Below are 21,259 nucleotides of genomic sequence, written 5' to 3'. Positions count from 1 at the left end.
ATATGTTAGTCCTCTAAGGGGTGAGGCCAGAACACGGTTTTATACCCACCGATGGGGGCCAGACAGAACATGATTTTATACCCACCAATGGGGGCCAGACAGAATTACAATTCTCGTCCCATTTCAAATTCGAATCGTAACAGTGCGACACAGAGGTCAGACTTATCAGACAGAACTTATCAGAGTTTCATATATCAGAATTTCGGACGGATTCAGCGGAATCAAAGAATTTCGAAACATAGAAGAAAACACATAATCGATCGAAATTTTAAAATACGGACATCATGCCTTTTTCGAAAATGAAGACACACATACATGCATGTCATAACTTATATATTCAAGTTTTAAAATACAAACTAACATACGTAGCAAAAACCCACTTACCCTTAGTTCGAAAGATAGGATTCGAACGCTTGCTTCTTTGCGATACTTCATCCAAACTTGGGCTGCACTTCCTCGATTTCTTGACTATATTTTGAAGTTATTTCGGCAGCACTTTGATGCATTTTCTTGAGCACACAAACGGCACGAAACTTATTCTTTTTCCCCCTTTCCTTGGCCGAATTTTGGATGCTTTGTGGGGGGAAGAAAAACCGAAACTTTGGAGGCTTTTTGGTGTGATTTTCCTTTAGCCTTTGAGTGCTATTTATAGGTGAATATTTGCCCTTCCTTACCCCATTTTGGACGTCCACCTTGTTGCCAAAGAAAGTAATAATTGTGGTCAAGGTTATCCCAAGCATCAAAGGTCACCTTGGTTTACTAAAGGGTCAAATCATGCACAATAAATTGGTCCAATCCCTTAACTCCTCCTTTAGCTCCCTTTTTGGTTAACTCAAAGATCATCTCTTTCACCATAAGTTTGTCCAAACCAAGGTTCACTTTGGTGGACTCAAAGGTCACTAATTACACATTAATTATGTCTCATTTATTAGCTCCTCTCATGGATGGATTTTTGTCTTCTTTAGGACAAGCATCAATGAGCTTCCTTGAGTTGAGGGTTTATGCTCTTGAGCTAGGGGTTTCCTTCCTGACAATCAATGAGCTTGCTTGAGCTGAGGGTTTCTTTTCCAACATCTTGGAGCTTCCTTGAGCTTGAGGGTTTTAATTTGTGAGCTAAGGGTTTCCTCCTTCGAGTGACGTACTCTCGATTCTCAAGGTTTTGCATTGCCTCGGCTTCTTTTTGAGCTACTTTCCAAGCTTTTTGAGGTGCTTTGCTTCAAAAAATCCGGGTTCTCACATCCCACCATCCTTATTAGAAGTTTCGTCCTCGAAACATGAGTTAGCTAAATCTTTAAAGAGGTGAGGGTGCCGAGTGCGCATACGTTTTCAAATTCCCAAGTTGCTTCTCGTTCTATATGATTTGACCATTGTATCTTGACATATGGAATTGTTCGGCAACTTAGCACTTGGTATTTGGTGTCCATTACTCGAGTAGGGACTTCTTCATATTTCATTTCCTCGTTCACATTTCCTTTGATTAGTAGCGGTTCAACTTCAAGAATGCTACTTGGATATGGGACATACTTCCTTAGCTATGAGACGTGGAAGACGTTGTCAATCCTTGACCTGCCTGGTGGTAAAGCCCGCTGATAAGCTAGGTTTCCCATTTTTCTCAGTATTTCGAAGGGTCCGACATATCTTGGAGTTATCTTTCTAGATTTGCTGAATCGAACCACTCCTTTCATAGGCGAAACTTTAACATAAGCTTTCACGCCATTTTTAAACTCCAACGGTCTTTAATTTAAATCAGCCCAGCTCTTTTATCGATCACAAGCAGCCTTGCGTTTTTCCTTGATAATAGCTACTTTATCAACAATTCAAGTATCATGATAGCTTTCTCTCTGATTTCAATACTTCCATGATAATTATTGTTATCGGTAAATTCAATCAAAAGAAGGTGTTTATTTAATTCCTCCGAGGTCCATGGCACACGCCCTAAAAATATCTTCAATAGTTCGATCCACCATCTTTGCCTCATGTTTAATTCCTTTTGTGTGAATGGTCGTTGAGGCTTTGGTAATCGGTAAATATCTCACATATGACACCAAAGAATTTGATTCTATGGATCTTTGGCACAAATACAATTGTGGCTAATTCAATATCATGTGTTGGATTATTTTTCTCACATGATTTTAATTTCATCGATGCATAGGCAATTACTTGCCCTCTTGAATGATAACACATCACAATCCTCTTTTGATGCATCATTGCAAATGGTGAAATTCCTGGTTTATTCCGGAAGTACTAATAATGGCGTATAAGCGAGTTTCTTTTTCAGGATCTAAAACTCTTCTCACATTCTTCACTCTAATTGAATTTAGAGTTCTTCTGAGTGAGCTTGGTGAGCGGAAGAAAATTTTTCAAAACAGCCAACTTATCCCAGAAAGCTTCGAACTTCTATTCTAGTTTTCGGTCAAGACCAGTACATGATTGCCTCCACCTTCTTGTGACCCAATGATATGCCCATTTCAGAGATTATATGACCCAAGAATGTGACACTTTTTAGTAAAAATTCACATTTCCTAAATTTAGTACATAGTTATTTTTCTCCGAGCATCTATAGAGCAGGACGAAGATCTTCCTTGCGGTCTTCCTCACTTGTTGAATATTCAAGAAAGTCATCAATAAATGCTACCAAAAACTTGTCGAGGAATTTCTTGAACACTCTGTTCATGAGTTCTATGAATGTTGTTGGAGCATTGGTCAAAAGAAATTATTATGAACTCATAGTGTCCATGTATTTTTTTAAGGTTGTTTTAGGAATATTCTCTGACTTGGCCTTCAATTGTGGTAGTCTGACCTTAGATAAAGCTTTGAAAAAAATCTTAGCTCCTTTTAACAGATTGAGAAAAAATCATCCATTCTTGAAAGATGACATTTGTTCTTGATCTTATTGAGTTCTTTGTAGAATGACACACTATCTTGTACTTTCACCATTCTTCTGTACCAATAAGATTGAAACTCCCCAAGGAGAGGCGCTTGGTCTGATTTGTTTTTGTCTAACAAATCTTGGAATCGAATTTTTAGCTCCTTGAGTTCAACTGAATCCATTCGCTAGGGTTCCTTAGATTTTAGCATAGCACGAGCTATCAAGTTACTTTCGAATTCTACTTCACAGTCTGAGATAACTCAAAGTAACGTTTCCGGAGCTCCCGTACCACAAGAATATTTTATATCTTGGGCTCAATTTCTTCTTTTGCTTCTCTCATTATTGCTAGTTATACTTCATCGCCATATTCCCTGCCTTTCTAGGTCTGAGAAACAGAAAGGAAGGATTTCCGTTCCTTATCCTTGCCATAAAATACGTTTTATTCTTGGATTGGAGTTTGGCATTCTTACCCCGACAATCCACCATTGCATGATTCTTGTCCGACCAATCAATTCTCATAAAGACGTTGAAATTTACCATAGTACATTGAATATATGCGTATCCATACTTTTTTTTATTCCATCTTAAAATTTTCACGATTACTATCTCAAAATTTAAAACCAATATAAAATCTTAGAACATAACTCCTTATCAGCTTATTGATTCAAATCCCAATAATTATAACCTAGTTAAAATTTCTTTCAACCTTGTACGGAAGAAACTAATTCCTTAAACAATTTTCTTTTTACTAAATTTTTCTTTAATCAAGATTATGAGCCTAGCATGCTTTAACAAAAACAAGTTTCTTTGGAAGTTTTTCTCCTCAAATCTTCCCCCTATTTTTTTTTTCAGAACTTATTATGCATGTTACACTTTTCTCGATGTCCACCAATATCTCATAACTCTCTTTATTTACCTAAGGTAATGACCTTAATTTCTTAACTTAAGTTATTGTTTCTTACCTTCAATAAATATTCCAAAATCCTACATATTTAAATTTATTGCTTGACAACCCAAATTTAAATGTCCCAAAAATCAACTTTTATATCTGAATATTCTTATCTCATATTTTCATAAATAATTTATTATCCCCGAGTCAAACATTTCATCTTAAGTCGGAAGCGTATCTTCGGTAGGTAAATTCTCAAAAATGAAAGTCAACTTATATCAGATAGGTGCATTCCCAAAAATATAAGTCAACTTATCTCTGTACACTCCCAAAGAAATGTTACACTACTTTCTTTTCATATCATTAAACCTTAATACCAGTCCAGCCTACCTTATCATCTTTTCATCATCACTGTTCTTTTTCCACTACATCTATAGATGCTTCTTCTTCTTCTTCCACGTTTTCCACGACAAGGTGCATATAGTTATTTTGTTCTTGCAGTCTATCCATAGCACCATGAATCCTGGCGATGTAAAGTTCTTGCTTTCTATCTTTGTGTCAATGACGAGGGCGGTTAGCATTATTCTTCTCAGTTCCAATCCTTACTATCACTCTCGGCTAAGGGAAACTAGTCGTACCATTTACATAGGGTTAGGGTGAGGTGGCTCCTGCTCAATCAAGGTGATGGGTGAGACGTTGTATATCATTTTGCAGTAGGTTCTTAATCTCAACGAGTTCTTGTTCTCTTGTTTTTCTCTAGCGAGTTGATCCTTTAGGATTGCAATCTCTCGTGTTTGGTTTTCAATGGTATGCTGACACTTGCGAAAGACGGATTGAGCACGAGCACGAGCACGAAGGCATCCGTTGAGGTAAAATTTCAAAATCAAATAAAGGATAGAAAGGCACAAATAATGTTGTCGTTGGATTTTCGATACCGAGAGTTTGCAGAACGATTGAGGGAAATAGAATTCGAATTTCTCAAAGAATTTTGGAAAAAATTAGAGTTTGTTTCAGAATGCACTAGGCTTTTGCTTCGTCAAATTTTGTCTGTCAAAATCCCAGCGGGATTATGAACCTAGCGGCTCTGATACCACTTAAATTTCACGCCCCGTGTCCGGAGCGTCAGTGACATCCGGCATTGTTTAACAATTACTTGCAAACAATTAAGCCTCGTATCGAAATGCCAAAACCAGTCTTTTTCATAAATAAAACATTGTCTTTACAATGACAATAGAATCACAATTACATCAGAGTTTTGCGGAAACAAAACAGAAGAAAAGAATAAAAATCTCAATTCTTGGGCTTGACTTTCGATCACCATCCCTAGAACGCTTCCTGCTCCTCCTCATTCAGCTGTTCTTCATTTTTATTTGAAATTTGTAAGGGGTGAATGTTTTGGGAAACACTCAGCAAGTGGGGGGTCGATCGATTTCCAAATATTCATATATAACTTAATCTTTAAAACATTTCTTTAACGAACTTTCAAAACTTATTACTAACTTACAGAAACGAATCGAATATGAGACAAAAGTTAACTGATGATTCAAAGCATTTCAGAAACAAATCAGATCATTTCAGAACAGACACAACACTGTTACTCATCTCATTTCCATGGTCAAATTGTCCCCAATATGTTAGTCTTCTAAGGGGTGAGGCCAGAACACGGTTTTATACCCACCGATGGGGGCCAAACAGAACATGGTTTTATACCCACCGATGGGGGCCAGACAGAATTACAATTCTCGTCCCATTTCAAATTCGAATCGTAACAGTGCGACACAGAGGTCAGACTTATCAGACAGAACTTATCAGAGTTTCATATATCAGAATTTCGGACGGATTCAGCGGAATCAAAGAATTTCGAAACATAGAAGAAAACACATAATCGATCGAAATTTTAAAAGACGGACATCATGCCTTTTTCGAAAATGAAGACACACATACATGCATGTCATAACTTATATATTCAAGTTTTAAAATACAAACGAACATACGTAGCAAAAACCCACTTACCCTTAGTTCGAAAGATAGGATTCGAACGCTTGCTTCTTTGCGATACTTCTACCGAACTTGGGCTGCACTTCCTCGATTTCTTGACTATATTTTGGAGTTATTTCGGCAGCACTTTGATGTATTTTCCTGAGCACACAAATGGCACGAAACTTATTTCTTTTCCCCCTTGCCTTGGCCGAATTTTGGATGCTTTGTGGGGGGAAGAAAAACCGAAACTTTGGTGGCTTTTTGGTGTGATTTTCCTTCAGCCCTTGAGTGCTATTTATAGGTGAATATTGGCCCTTCCTTACCCCATTTTGGACGTCCACCTTGTTGCCCAAGAAAGTAATAATTGTGGTCAAGGTTATCCCAAGCATCAAAGGTCACCTTGGTTTACTAAAGGGTCTAATCTTGCACAATAAATTGGTCCAATCCCTTAACTTCTCCTTTAGCTCCCTTTTTGGTTAACTCAAAGGTCATCTCTTTCACCATAAGTTTGTCCAAACCAAGGTTCACTTTGGTGGACTCAAAGGTCACTAATTACACAATAATTATGTCTCATTTATTAGCTCCTCTCATGGCTGAATTTTTGTCTTCTTTAGGACAAGCATCAATGAGCTTCCTTGAGCTGAGGGTTGATGCTCTTGAGCTAGGGGTTTCTTTCCTGACAATCAATGAGCTTCCTTGAGCTGAGGGTTTTAGCTTATGAGCTGAGGGTTTCTTTTCCAACATCTTGGAGCTTCCTTGAGCTTGAGGGTTTTAATTTGTGAGCTAAGGATTTCCTCCTTCGAGTGACGTACCCTCGATTCTCAAAGTTTTACATTCCCTCGGCTTCTTTTTGAGCTACTTTCCAAGCTTTTTGAGGTGCTTTGCTTCGAAAAATCCGGGTTCTCACAGAGCCACCAGACAATCCCGTACGTCAAAGTGCAGTGGTCAAATCATACCGAAGGGGAGGCAAATTGGGAACTCGAAGAGAAAATACGTTCACAATACCCTCATTTATTCAAAAGCTCGAGCTGATTCAAGTTTCGAGGACGAAACTTTTAATAAGGAGAGAGGGATGTGAGAACCCGAAAATTTCGATCCGAAGCAAATAATGTAAGAAATACAAACTTAAAATTTAGCTTAATCTAAGCTCAAAAAATTTTCATTCTAACTATAAACTTAAATATGAACTTAGATTTTCAGCTAACATAGCTCGAGGAAGTAGCTTCAAAGCTCGGAGATTAACTCAACATGAAGCCGAGCTGCAAATAACCACATCCATGGAAGTATTGTCACTGGAGGAGTAAAACCCAGCTCAAGGACTCGATCTTTCAGCTTAACCAAGCTTGTCCTAACAAGACCAAAAGAGGAGCTAAAAGGTGAGCCAAGGAATTGGACAAACTTATTATGCAAGAAACAACCTTTGAGATAACCAAGGAAGAAGCTAAGGGATGAGCTAAAGGATAGGACAAATTAAGTATGCAAGAAATAACCATTGAGATAATCCATGAAGGAGCTAAGGGAGGAGCTAGGAGACCAGGACACATTTATGGTGCAAGGAATGACTCTTGGTGCTTGGAATCACTTTGACCACCATAATGTCACATTAAATCCTTTCTTGGAGTCCAAGTGGTCGACCAAAAATGGCTAGGTGGAAGGTCTTTCTTTGCCTATAAATACCACTCACTTGGTTGAGAAAAAGCACACCACAATACCTCTCAAATATCGGCCGAAGGAGAGCAAGGAAGGGAGGGAAATTCTTGCAGTGCAGGCGATCAAAAATTCGCATCGAAGTGCTGCTAAAATCAAGTCTCGGTCTACTCAATGAAATAGTCGAAGTGCTGATCGATCAGGGACAGCATTTACTGAGGTTACGTCGAAGTGCTGCTCGATTTTCAAAAGGAAACTCCGTACAAAATTCTGCAAATTCGGTAAGTGGGCTTTCATTAAATATTTTGTAGTATTTTTATACGTCGATATAAATAATGTGACATGCATATAGGTGTGTCCCATTTTTCGAAAATATTAGTATGTTCTGTTTAAAAATTCGAGCGATTATGTGTTCTCTTCTATGCTTCGAAATTCTTGGTTCTGCTGTGTCCGTATGAAAACTTTGAAATCTGAAAATCTGAAAAGTTCTGTCTGTTACCTCTGAATTCTGTTTGCACTGTTACGATTCGGATTTGAAATGGGACGAGAATTGTGATTCTGTCTGGCCCCCAATGGTATGTATAAAATCATTTCTGTTTGGCCTCCAATGGTGTGTATAAAACCATTTCGGTCTGGCCCCCACCGGTGGGTATAAAACCGAGTTCTGGCCTCACCCCTTAGAGGACTAACATATTGAGGACAATTTGACCATAGAAATTAGATGAGTAACATTGTTGTGTCTGTCTGTGAATTGTTCCAAAATGATCCGATTCGCTCCTGAATTATTCTGAACCATCTGTTAACTTCTGTTTTACATTCGCTTCGTTTCTGTTATAATAAGAATAAAAGTTTTGAAAGTTTGTTAAAGAAAAGTTTTAAGAAAACTAAGTTCTCTATATGTATCATTGGGAATCGATCGACCCCCCACTTGCTGAGTGTTTCCCAAAACACTCACCCCTTACAAATTACAGATAAAACTGAAGAGCAAATAAATGAGGAGGAGCAGGAAGCTTTCTGGGGTTGGTGAATCGATGATCAAGATCAAGACTCAAGAGTTTCTGTTTTTCTTTTGTTTCCGCTTCAAAATACTCTGATGTAATTTCCATTTCAGTGTCATTGTAAAGACATTATTGATTTTATGAAAAAGACTGGTTTGATTTGATACGAGGCTTAATTGTTTGCAAATAATTGTTAAACAATGCCGGATGTCACCGATGCTTCGGACTCGGGGCGTGACAGTCGTGATTTGGAGAAAACATTCAACATCAAAATTGTAGAACTTTTTGATACCTTCAATTTGATATAAAATTCAAATTATTTGGATAAAAATTGAGTGAGTTATAATCGTTTTTGTGAGACTGCTCAAACTATTGATGTGTTCTTGAAGTGTTTGAGTTGCAGGCTTCGTTGGACATCGCTAGGCCATCACTACTGCGTTTAGACTTGATATGGTATGTGTTTAAGCACCATTAGTTGGTTCTTTTCGAGTCGGGGATGGAATGGGAAGTAATAGAAGTCGTAGGAAGAAAATGGCATCGAATTTCAAAATGTGTCATCTTGTCGTTGCTTGTCGAGATTTGGGGACGTTTTGATGGTTTGTACGGGTAGAAGTCAATACTGTAATGTCCTAGGAGGTGTCTCGAGGTGTCGATTCTTAGCCCATTTGATTTGGTTGGGAGGAAGAAGCATGATGTAAAGTTTTCACGCAGGTTTTGTTTGCTCGAGGCTGCACGGACCAGTACACGGACCTAGGCACAGGGTCCATGCCTTTGTTTCCTTCATAGTGTCAGATTTGCGAGCCTACACGGACCCTGGCACGGGGTCCGTGACCTTCCTTATTTTCGAGTGTGTCAATCCAGTAGGTACACGGACCCTTTGACGGACCCAGACACGGGGTCCGTGTCCTTACTTCTTTTCGGTTATGCTTTTACAGAACCTACACGGACCTGTAGCCGGACCTGGGCACGGGGTCTGTGTACTTTAGTTTTGGGTAAAATTATTTTGATTGCTTTTGAGTTTGATGTCATGGCTTAGTACGCTGATTAAACGAGGTCTAGTCCCGAGTGAACTAGAATGTCATAAGTTATTTATTCACTTCGGTGGTGAGCTCGAGTACCTACGTCTATGTTATGCAAGTTAAGTATTTAAACTCATGTTAGTATGTTGCAGCAGTGGCCCAAGCGAGATCCAACGAATCCCTCAACGCCAAGTAAGTATGTTGATGTGCAAAAAGAAAATATTTTAAGTTTTGATTTATGCTAAATGTCTTGTGACCAAATTATGAATGGGTTTGGAAGTTGGTGAACGTGGCCGAGGACCTCTCCACCCCGTTAAAGCATGAACGAGTTTAGATCAGGATTGGAAATCGGTAAAGCATGACCGGGGACCAATCCACCCGTTAAAGCACGAACATGGATCTCATGTATGTGGTAGTGGATTTTCCCTGCCAGCCCAGTACTGTGGTTTAGTCTGATCAGGCCCATTATGTATGGGTCACTTGCTTTAAAACATGCCTCTACAAAAAATTATGTTATGTATGCCCAAGTATGTAAGATGCAAGTATTTTTACGAAAGTTTTATGACCATGGCACGTCTATGTTACGCTATTATGTTCAAGTTCCAAGTACGTTCATGTTATCAAGTTCAAGTTCAAGTTCATGTTTCTAGTATTTACGTCCTATTTTGAAGATGCATGTGGCTTTATTATGTAGTACTTGCTACCTTCCAGTTTATACGTGTTGAGTTTTAGACTGACTAGACTTGATCGATACAGGTGAGGATGACTTTGAGGAGACGAGGGGTGGGGACCAAGGAGCAGGCTTGGACTGAGCAGGAGGCTAGACCCGAGGACCGCCCAGTTTTAAGAGTTTATGAATGTTCAAAATACTCTGATTTATGTTACTGATCATGAGATTTCAAACAAATACTTTTGGCAAACTATATTTTGGGATATTTGGTTGCAACTATGTTGGGATGAACAGTTGTTTTATCGAATTTTGAAGGTTCACGATTTATTTTAAGAAAAGTTTTAATTCTTTCACAAATTTTAAATAGTTTAAAAGTACGGTACGTTATAAATGTATTCGGCCTCAGTGGTGGAATCCGCAGTACTGTCTTGCTTGGAACTCTTCCAAGAAACAGCAACACCATTGAGCATGAATACGAACCCAGAGGTTGACTTCGAGTCATTGATATCGCTTTGGAAGCTAGAGTCAGTATAGCCTTCCAATTTCAGTTCTCCACCTCCATAGGCCAAGACAACTTATTGTTCCTTTTCAAATACTTGAGGATGTCTTTCACTGCTTTCCAGTGTGGAAGACCAGGGTTCGATTGATATCTACTCACTATACTTAGTGCAAAAGCCACGTCAGGACGTGTAGATATCATCTCATACATGATGCTACCAATTGCAGATGCATAGGGAATGCTTGTCATCGCCACTATCTCTGCATCAGTCTTGGGAGACATAGAATTGGATAGGGACACGCCAGGACACATTGGTAGATGTCCTCTCTTGGACTCATCCATCAAGAACCGCTTCACGATGGTATCAATGTATGTGGACTGGGTGAGACCAAGCAATTTTCTTGATCTATCTCTATAGATTTGTTTTCCCAATACAAAAGATGTTTCACCCAAGTCCTGCATCGTGAACTTACTCGCTAACCATATTTTAGCTGATTGCAACATCCCTACATCATTTCCAAGGAGTAGAATGTCATCAACATAAAGTACTAGGAACATTACAGCACTCCCACTGACCTTCTTATACACAGAGTTCCTCAGAATTCCTAATAAAACCAAACTCTTTAATTGTACTATCGAATATGAGGTTCCAACTCCTAGATGCCTGCTTTAGACAATAAATAGATCTCTGAAGTTTACATACCGTATGCTCACTTCCGATAGATGTAAACCCTTCAGGTTGAGACATGTAAATCTCTTCCTTAATATCCCCATTAAAAAAGGCTGTATGTACATCCATCTGTCATATCTCATATTCATACCATGCAGCTATGGCTAGATAAATCCTTATAGACTTGAACATTGCAACTGGAGAAAAGGTTTCCTCAAAGTCAACTCCTTGTCTTTGTGTATAGCCTTTTGCTACCAATCGCACCTTGAAAGTCAATACCTACCCATCCGTCCCAAGTTTCCTCTTGTAAATCTATTTACACCCTATGAGAACAGTTCTATCATGTGGATCCACAAGATTCCACACTTAGTTCGAATGCATGGAATTCGTATCAGATTCCATAGCTTCAAGTCACTTGGATGAATCGGCATCAGATAACGCTTCCTTGAAAATCCTTGGATCACATCCATGGTTAGGCTCATCATGACCATCTTCGAGTTCTATCATCTCCCTTTTTCTTTTCAATAGAAATTATTTTTCCAAAAAGGTTGCATTCCTAGAAATAAACACTTTTGTTTCTTGGGGATGATAGAAATAATATGCAACTAAATTCCTTGGATATCCCACAAAGTAACATAAAATGGATCGATAATCCAATTTATCTCTCACTGTCTGCTTCACATAAGCAGGGCATCCTCATATTCTAAGATAAGAATATTTGGGAGGCTTACCCATCCATATCTCATATGGTGTCTTATCAACTGCCTTTGAATGGACATTATTCAACAACAGTGCTGCTATCTCAAGCGCATATCCCCAAAAGGATGGCGGCAACTCCGTGAACCCCATCATAGATCGAACCATGTCCATCAAATTCCCGTTACGATGTTCCGAAACACCATTCAACTGTAGTGTAGCAGGCGGAGTCCACTGCGAGAGAATCACATTCTCCCTAAAATACTCTTGGAACTCGGCACTCAAGTACTCACCCCCTCGATCCGATCGAAGTGACTTGATGCTTCGTCCCAACTATTTCTCTACTTCACTTCTGACTTCTTTGAACCTTTCAAAGGCTTCAGATTTGTATTTCATCAAATACACATACCCATCCCTCGAAAAGTCATCGGTAAAGGTGATGAAGTAGGCATGTACATGCTTAGTGGTGATGCTGAGCGGACCGCACACATCGGTATGGATCAAATCCAATAACCATTTGGCTCGCTCCACATTGCCCTTAAATGGAATTTTGGTCATCTTTCCTTTTAGACAGGATTCACAAGTCGTGAGAGAATTAATATCAAACATATGAAACATACATATTCCCACTAGCTTGTTCATCCTTTTAGGGAAATATGTCATAATCGAGCATGCCATAATTGTGCCGAATTTAGAGTATCTTGTTTTCAATTGTTTGTTATTTTTATTGCTTGGACATTGTTTAATGGAATATCTTTCAATTTTAAGTTGTAGAGATCGTTTTCAAGTTCAACTGTACCTATCAAACATTCATTCTTGTAAATGTTGCAAACACCTTTGCTAAATAAACAAGAATATCCATTTTTGTCAAGCATAGAAATGAAAATAATGTTTTTCACCAAATCAGATACAAACAAAACATCTCTTAAAATTAACTTAAAATAATTGTTCAAAATCAAGTAAACATCTCCAATAGCCTTGGCAGCAACTCTTGCCCCATTGCTCATTGAAATGTAGAGATCATTACAAAGATGTGAGCCACAGCCGGTATCCAATATCCAAGAATTAGAGTTAATTGAAATGTTTACTTCAATATAGAACATACCGTTTCGAGAACCCTTCTGGGCAAGATATTCTCTGCAGTTACGTCTCCAATGTCTAGGCTTCTTGAAGTGATGACATACATCAACAGTCTTGTCAGCCTTCACTGGTATGGCTGCCATAGCGGGACTCGGAGATTGCCTCTTCAAGGTCACGTTCTTTTTGGGACGTTGGAAAGAATGGTTTTTCCCTTCCCATGTGGACCGATCTTTGTACCAGATGAAGAACCCACATAAAGAGCCGACTTCTCTTTCTTCATGGAGGCTTCAAATGTAACAAGCATATTCACCAACTCCTCAAGAGTAGGCTCCAGTTTTTTCATGTTGAAATTCACCACAAAATGATCAAATGAGCTCGGCAGTGACAAGAGAAACACATCAGTGATCAACTTCGATGGCAACATAAGATCCATGCCAACGAGCTTGTCCACAAGCCCAATCAACTTTAGGCCAAGATCATGGACCGAGGCCCCATCTCGCATGCGTAAAGTGATCAGCTCCTTGACGGTAGCATGCCTAAGAGGCCGTATTTGCTCACCAAATAGCTCCTTGAGATGCAAATGAATGTCAGCAGCATTCTTTGCATCCACAAAACGCATCTGCAGCTCATCATTCATAGAAGCCTGCATATAACACTTGGCTTTCAAGTCATGGTCACACCATTCCTTGTAAGTCTGCAATTCCTTAGGAGTGCATTCAGTCGGAGCCTCAACAAGGGGCGACTCAGTCAGTATATATGCTATCCTTTCCGAATTCAAGACGATTTTTAGGTTTCATAGCCCATTGAGGTAATTAGGTCCAGTTAAAATGTGTTTGTCGAGTATTGCAGATAATGGGTTGCGAATCGAAGACATTGTCAAATTTGTACTGAATAGTAAAACAGATAAATGTTAATGACTATTTTAAAATATTTAGTAAGATATAAAGTATGGACTTTTACTTCATAAATTTTTACTAATATTGTTTTGACATATTTCACTACCCTCTAGTGAAAACGGGAAACTCCTTTCTTCGGTAGGTTCGTAAGGCCCAATTAGAAAAATTATGGTCCCGAATAATATCAGCCAATCATAATTCATAAAAGGTAGTTTCCAATTGCATCTTCATGCAATCCTTTACGTAAACTTTTGTCTCACGTTTGATTAGGACCCAATAATATGACGTCATTCATCTTTACGTGTCAAGCCTTACCCATCGATGTTGAACTTTAATGGACGGTCGCCATGAGTTCCCTCAATAATATGAGCCGAAAGCGTGGGAGTTCCACGTAGTTCACATCACCATGTCAATGGATGTCACAGCTTTCGGGCGTCCAGGGCTCCCCAATAATATGAGCCGAGCCCCCAGTACGGGCAGCGTTCATCATGCACCCATTGTCGATGGAAGACATGGAAATTATAAACACCTTTATAATTTTCCCTTTTCGGGCTTGATATTAATTTTGAATCTTATTCAAAATGAGGGTTTTTAATTTTGAAAGGTCTCATCATTATTTTATTTAAAAGCTCGCCATGTTTGATCGTATGTTAGTCGGATTCATGCAACTTTGTTATTAAGATAATAATAACGCACATACTCATTATTTATAATATTTCATGCATATATTATAAACAGTAAACTAAACAAGGATGATCAATCGCCCCAATACTAATGGCCCGTGTGAGCTAAGCACGGACCTAGGTCCAATCCTAGGGAAATGCATGGGATGCAAATGCAACTTTAACATAAGTCTCCAATATTTATATGTCTTCGATCTTCATAATCATCAAGGTCAACATCTTCCAATCTTGATCTTGCACTATACTAATATTTACAAATAAATATTCATGGCAAATAGGGATACATCTCATGGAGAGGGAACGGGCCAAAAACCAAGTCCACTTATAAATTGATAATTATTACAATCATTCAACATAAAATATCCTATCATACACCTAGCAAATTAGGCTTGGGCTCTTGATCATCCTTCATGCATAATATCACATATCATACACCATCAATTAATTATCACAATAATCAATTGATCCAATATTATATATCTTGATCCAATCACTAACCGCCACGATTATAAACTAAATGAACAAAGGATACAAACTACTTTGTCTATTTTCAAATTAATTTATTTATTACCGAATTTCTTGTAAATCACCACTTACTATAAATAATTAAAATCCAACTTCAAATATTTATTTTATGAGAAAATATGTACAACTTTTGTAGATTTAAACTTAAGGGCCCAATAAGACATTTTTTAGCAAAAATATTTTGACCCATTTAAATTTCACAAATTATGTCAGCCATCTAATGGCCCAACAACTCAAGGCCCATGACACTTTGATATTTCAAAACACTTTTAAAAATCCTAGTCGTCATCGCCGTTGCCGGAGCTCCGTCGCCGGATTCCAGCCAACAAAATTATTTTTTTAAAGGGGGGTTCGGGTAACCCCTTGCTGCCCGAAAATGCCCCGAAAATTTGGCCTCGGTTTGTTGCAAAAAACTATCTCATGCGGTTAGAAATTGACCTCAATATAATATCAATTATTTGCTACACGAAATAGTAATCATAGCTCTTGATACCACTTGAAAGGGGATCGGTTACAGTGCCTGGATACGCATCGGAAGTTTCAAAAATATTTTTCATACAAGAAAAACGAGCACCTCTACTAGTTGTGTAGCAAATAACATAAAACACAAAATGTCATACATAGGGTGTTTTAGAAATTTTTACCTCTCAATCACAAAGGATTGATGATGGCTCTAACTTTGTTGTCAAATAACTAAGCTCTTGAATGATTGACCCAATATACAAGCTTCCTTGAGCACTCATTGATCAAATGGTTTCTTTCCTTCAAATTAGGTCCACCACTAACTAGGAAGAACACCTCTAATTTTGCACTAGAAAAATTAAAGGATTTTTCTTTGAGAAGGGTAAGCTTTCCTCAACAATTGAAGAAGCAAAAATGAAGGAGAATGAGGCTTCCAAATTTCGGCCAAGGGTGGGAGAGAAAAGGGGTTGGAAGAATTTTCTTGGTGCTTGAAAAAGTTTTAGGTGAGCATGTGCATGCCTTGCCTAGATTATTGAAAAATTTGCTTCCAACCCTTCACCTCCCAAGCATTCAATTCTATTTAGGTTTGTAACAATTACAAAGTCTATGAACTTTAATTTAAACGTCTCAAACATATTTCAGACCAATTAAATATTTACTTGAATTTACTCAAGCCCACTAGTTAAATAATTATTCCAATTGGGCTCTACAATACCCAATGTTATTTAATTAATCAACACTTGAATTAATTTAATTATTTGGACTCTACTAGGCCTACTAGTTTTTAATTAATTTAACACTTGAATTAATTTAATTTAGTCCATAACAATGTTTATGAAAATCACAATTTTCAAATACATTATTTATTTGGCCAAATTTTAATTTAGGAACACTTCCATTGTAACGTCCCGAAAATCTGAAGGTCCACGTAAACCATATGCATGCAAGTTATTAAATTACTTTGGTATTTTATTAAATTGTTTTAAAGTATTAAATGTTGTTTATTTTATTAATTTGTGTTTAAGTATTTTTATGCATTTTATGCATAATTCATGCATAGTAGAATTTAATTCATGAAATTTTAAAGGTTCATGCATTAAATATTTTTAAGTTTCATTTCGTGCTCAAACGAGGATCGGGGACCGGAGAATTGTCAGGAAAAAATTATTTTTATTACATGATTAATGTTTATTAATTAATTTAAGATGTTTTAAAGGTATTTTTCAAGAATTGAGATTTATTGGGTATTTTTACCAACATGATTTTAATTTTTAACGGTACACAAATTTTATCTAATCGGGGGACTTTTTGAGGGTTTGGCTAATATTTTCAAGAACTTACCAACACGAAATATTTTTCGAGAGTGTGTTTGAATTTAATGGGCTCATTTTTAAGTTTATTGGGCTTAATACTTCATTTAAACTTTAAATTATCAAATTAGGGTCCATTAATTGAATTATTGACCAATTAAATATGGTACTTGTGATTACCCTATACCTATTAATCTACATCAGCCGATACTTCATCTTCCCTTCAACATTTCACGTGGGTTTCAGCATCTCCATGGATGCACCCCTCGGCCAAGTTCATTTCTTCAAGCAAAATTCTCTGGCGCTTCCCCGTTGCTCATTTCTTCGACGTTCTTGCGTAGGAAACATCAAGGCACGCCACATACTTTTATTGCTGCATCATATATGCTATATACCTGCTGTAATATGTTTATTTGTTGATGGAATTCTCGATCCGGTGCATATCATGGAAATCTCTCGGTTTTTGGTTCAAATACATGCATCTTTTGTTCTCTTCTCATGTTTTTCTAAATTTATGCAAGGAGGCTGCTGTGTTGTGCGTTGAGGGACTGCCATCACCATAAAATAGAGGTTTTATAAGCTGGAGGTGAGGATTTGTAGTGTTAAGTAAGGTGTGGCCGAGTTATTGAGGTTTTGGGGCTTGTAGATGGTGAGATCGGTGGAGTGACAGGGCCCAGCTTTTCAAGGGCCAAACCAAGCCACGGAACAGTCCCTGGGAGGGCTGAACCACGGCTTAGAAAGGCTCGGCCATCGCTGGCACCAACCACGAAGCCGAACGAGCAAGGGGTTGGAAGTTGGTAATGCGTGCCTTCGAGGTGCCCTTCGATCGGGCGAGCTGCGTTTATGGCATGGGAGTGTAGCCGTGGTATCATTGGGTCCAGTGGAGTCATAGGGTGGTTTAGGGAAGGTCGGGTCATGGCTGGTCGGGTTGGTTTTGGGCTAGGGACAAAAGCTTGGATAGGTGATGCACAAAAGGGTTCGAATAGGTGGGAAGCTTGCTGGAATTTTCCAGCAACCATTCATGACTTTATTCAAGTGTCTAAGGGCTGAATTTGATATCTTTAAGACCTTTTAGATGTTCACTAAGTGTGGTACAAAGTTGGGAAAAGTTTGATTAAGTTTCGGTTCGATTCGGGTTAAAACCGGAACCCCGGTCTAAGTTTTAAAACAATTCGGTTAAGTTATGAAATGGGCTCGAGTTTACGTCTAGGGATGATTTTAAATATGTTTTGGGATATTTTAAAGAGTTTGGTAAGCTTCGGGTCAATTTTAGAGGTCCAGTAGTGAAACGATAATTTTTGGGTTCCAGAGGCAAATTGGTCGTTTTGCACCCGGGGTGAGATTTTGGTCCTTGCAGCGCCATGAGCACAAATTTATGATATTTTAAATGTTTATGCATCATGATCACGATTTTAAGATTTTATGAAGATATACGTCGCATGCTTGGGTTTAAGAAAAATTGCATTTATGCATGATTTTTATAAGTGATGAAAATGATAATGTTTTGAATGACGGGAATTAGTTGTGGCTATCGAAGTATATGTAAATGTTTAAGACGTATATGTAAATGCTGATGATGAGGCCTAGGCACAGTGGAAGGGTAATCTTGTCACTGATGTCTGACAGCCGCCGGGTACCGCGGTTCTATGTATGGTGGATCCATCGTAAATGATGATGTACGATAGTCACCTCTAATGAACTGAATTCACCAATGATGAATGATGAATGATGAATGATGAATGATGAATGATGAATGATGAACGATGAACGATAAACGATGAATGATGAACGATGATTAACTATGAGCTGTTTTTACACGTCATGATTTTACATGACACGTTTATGTTACGTTTTTAAAGTTCATGAAAGGTATGTTCAGTATGGTATTTTTCATTGCTGTGTGCTATGTATATGTAGTTGCTATTAACGGTGCAGGTGTGTTGAGTCTTTAGACTCACTAGACGTGTGTGATGCAGGTGAGCTTAATGATGAGGAGATTGGAGGTGCTGAACTCTGAGTAGACAGACCTGGTGCGGTGACATGACCCGAGGACCACACGTTTTTCCGCATTATGATTTATGAGATTGAAAGGAGATAAACATTTTTATACGTTGATGATTTTAAAATTTTTATTTGTTTATGGTTATTTTAAACTGCTCGATTTTACTGTCAAATATTTAAGATGATTTTTAAATGTTATAATTTTTGTAGATCATGCATGCGAAACGTTTAAATGTTATTTCGAAAATGTGAGCTTTAAAAAAAATATATTTCCGCACTTTTAAAATTAGTAGATGTTACATCCATAAATAAATTAAATGTTACATTCTCCTTATAGAAGTCATACTTCTAATTTTTCTTGTGCTTATAAACTCCTTTATAAGCCGTTCAACGTATTGAACTAATTTTCCTTCTCAACGGGATATAGAAAGTTAGCACTTGTGTGACCCTTAATGGTTTATTGATACAACTAGCAGTGGGTTCACATCTCCATGTGATTCGGGACTAATCATGTCCTTATATGAGCATACCTCAATTGCTCCATTCTTACTTATCAACTCCTTGATAATAAGAATGTCAGAACTCAAGTCTGATAGTAACCAACCAATCATGTTAAACGCCTAGCAGCATCGCTTACATGATTCTCTAGGTATCAAATATTACTGCATGCAAGAACCATTCAATTATGGTTAGCGTACAGTACGGTCCCTTCAGCTCATATATCCCGACCAATTCGACAACTATTGGTATATTGAGAGTAGCCAAAGAGTCGATACTATGTGTCATGTCGTAGTTGCAACGATGGTGTAATCTATGAAACCCCTTTCATAATTACCACCAACACTCTGATCAGAGATTTCAAACTACATATATAGAGGATATCCATACCCGAAGGTAAGCGGTGAATCCCCGACTACAATGCATCGACTCCTATATGTTTCGACAAAACACCCAACCTTGCCATCTGATGACCCCATAAGATTCGATAAACCAGTCAAAATGCAATGCTAGCAAATAGAGTCTCAATGTTTTTCCCGGGTTATAAGGACTAATGGTGTAGAACCATAAACTAGGACATTTTCACTCGACAAGTGAGAACCACTTGGAAAGTCCTTTATGGAGGGTTGTTCAGTGGACTCTAAAAGGAGCACCTATTTGCATGCTCGGACATCACAATGTCCCCTACCAATGAAACATGGTACTCACATCGCAGATACTAGTCTCAAACTCGAGCGATCTTTATCTTTTTTAGCGGCGGCTGAATCGAATAGGAACTTTTTAGAATATACAGTATTTCAAATATGAGTTTCATGATACTCATCATATGAGCATATCATATTCTTTCTACTATTTGTATATTCAAGAACTTTATCTATGCTACTAGCATGGGTATACGGATACAGATGTGCCAAAACAATAATTTCAAATATAATTAAAATAAAGATTGTTTATACCTAGAGTTTAATCATGAACCCTCGGTCAACACTTGGCTCGACGGACACCTACTCTAACAATGGTTAGCGTATAATACGATATCTTCAGCTCATATATCATGATCGAGTCAGCGACCATTGGTATAACGAGAGTTACTTATGAATTCGATAATGTTGCGATGTATCTTTGAATAATAATAGTGATATGATATGTGCAACTGAAGGAACATCTTTCCAAAATGCACATGTCTTATTCTGACCAGAGATTTCTTGCATTATTAACTCATTAGATCACATAAGATATCTTCACTCGTAGGCAAACAATAAATCTCCGACTACAATGTATTTGCTCCTACGTATTTCGGAACCATACCCAACCTCACCATCTGATGACCCTCAATGGATTCGATAAAAAAATCAAAGTGCATACTAGCACGTAGAGCCTTTACGTTGTCCCCCGTCAAAGGACTAATGGTGTACAACCACAACTGCAGACTATTTCACTCAATAAATGATAACCACTTGAACAGTCTGAGGTATGGTTGTTTAGTGAATCATCAAATGCTTACACATCTGTATGAGTGGGCATTTTCAAGCCCTTACCAATGAAACATGGTATTTACACCACATATGCTAGTCTAAATCTCAAACGACCTTTATCCTAATTTTAGACTATTGGTTCGACTAGAAACCTTTTTAAAATATATGGTACATTTTCTATTGAGTTTTATGATCTTACGTTGAGAGACGGACCTCATGTTACCTATTATATATTCAATGACTTTTTCTATGCAGCTTGTATAAGTATACAGATAAAGTAAATGTCACAATTGGATAAAACCCTAAAAAAAATTTAAAATAAAGATTGTTTTAACATTAGAGTCCATAAAATTTAAGTCACAAGTTGGTTCGTTGAGCACCCACTCTAAAAA

This window comes from Primulina huaijiensis, chromosome 3 (assembly GCF_012295235.1).
Source record: "Primulina huaijiensis isolate GDHJ02 chromosome 3, ASM1229523v2, whole genome shotgun sequence".
Taxonomy (NCBI): Eukaryota; Viridiplantae; Streptophyta; class Magnoliopsida; order Lamiales; family Gesneriaceae; genus Primulina; species Primulina huaijiensis.
Note: the sequence above shows the minus strand (reverse complement) of the source record.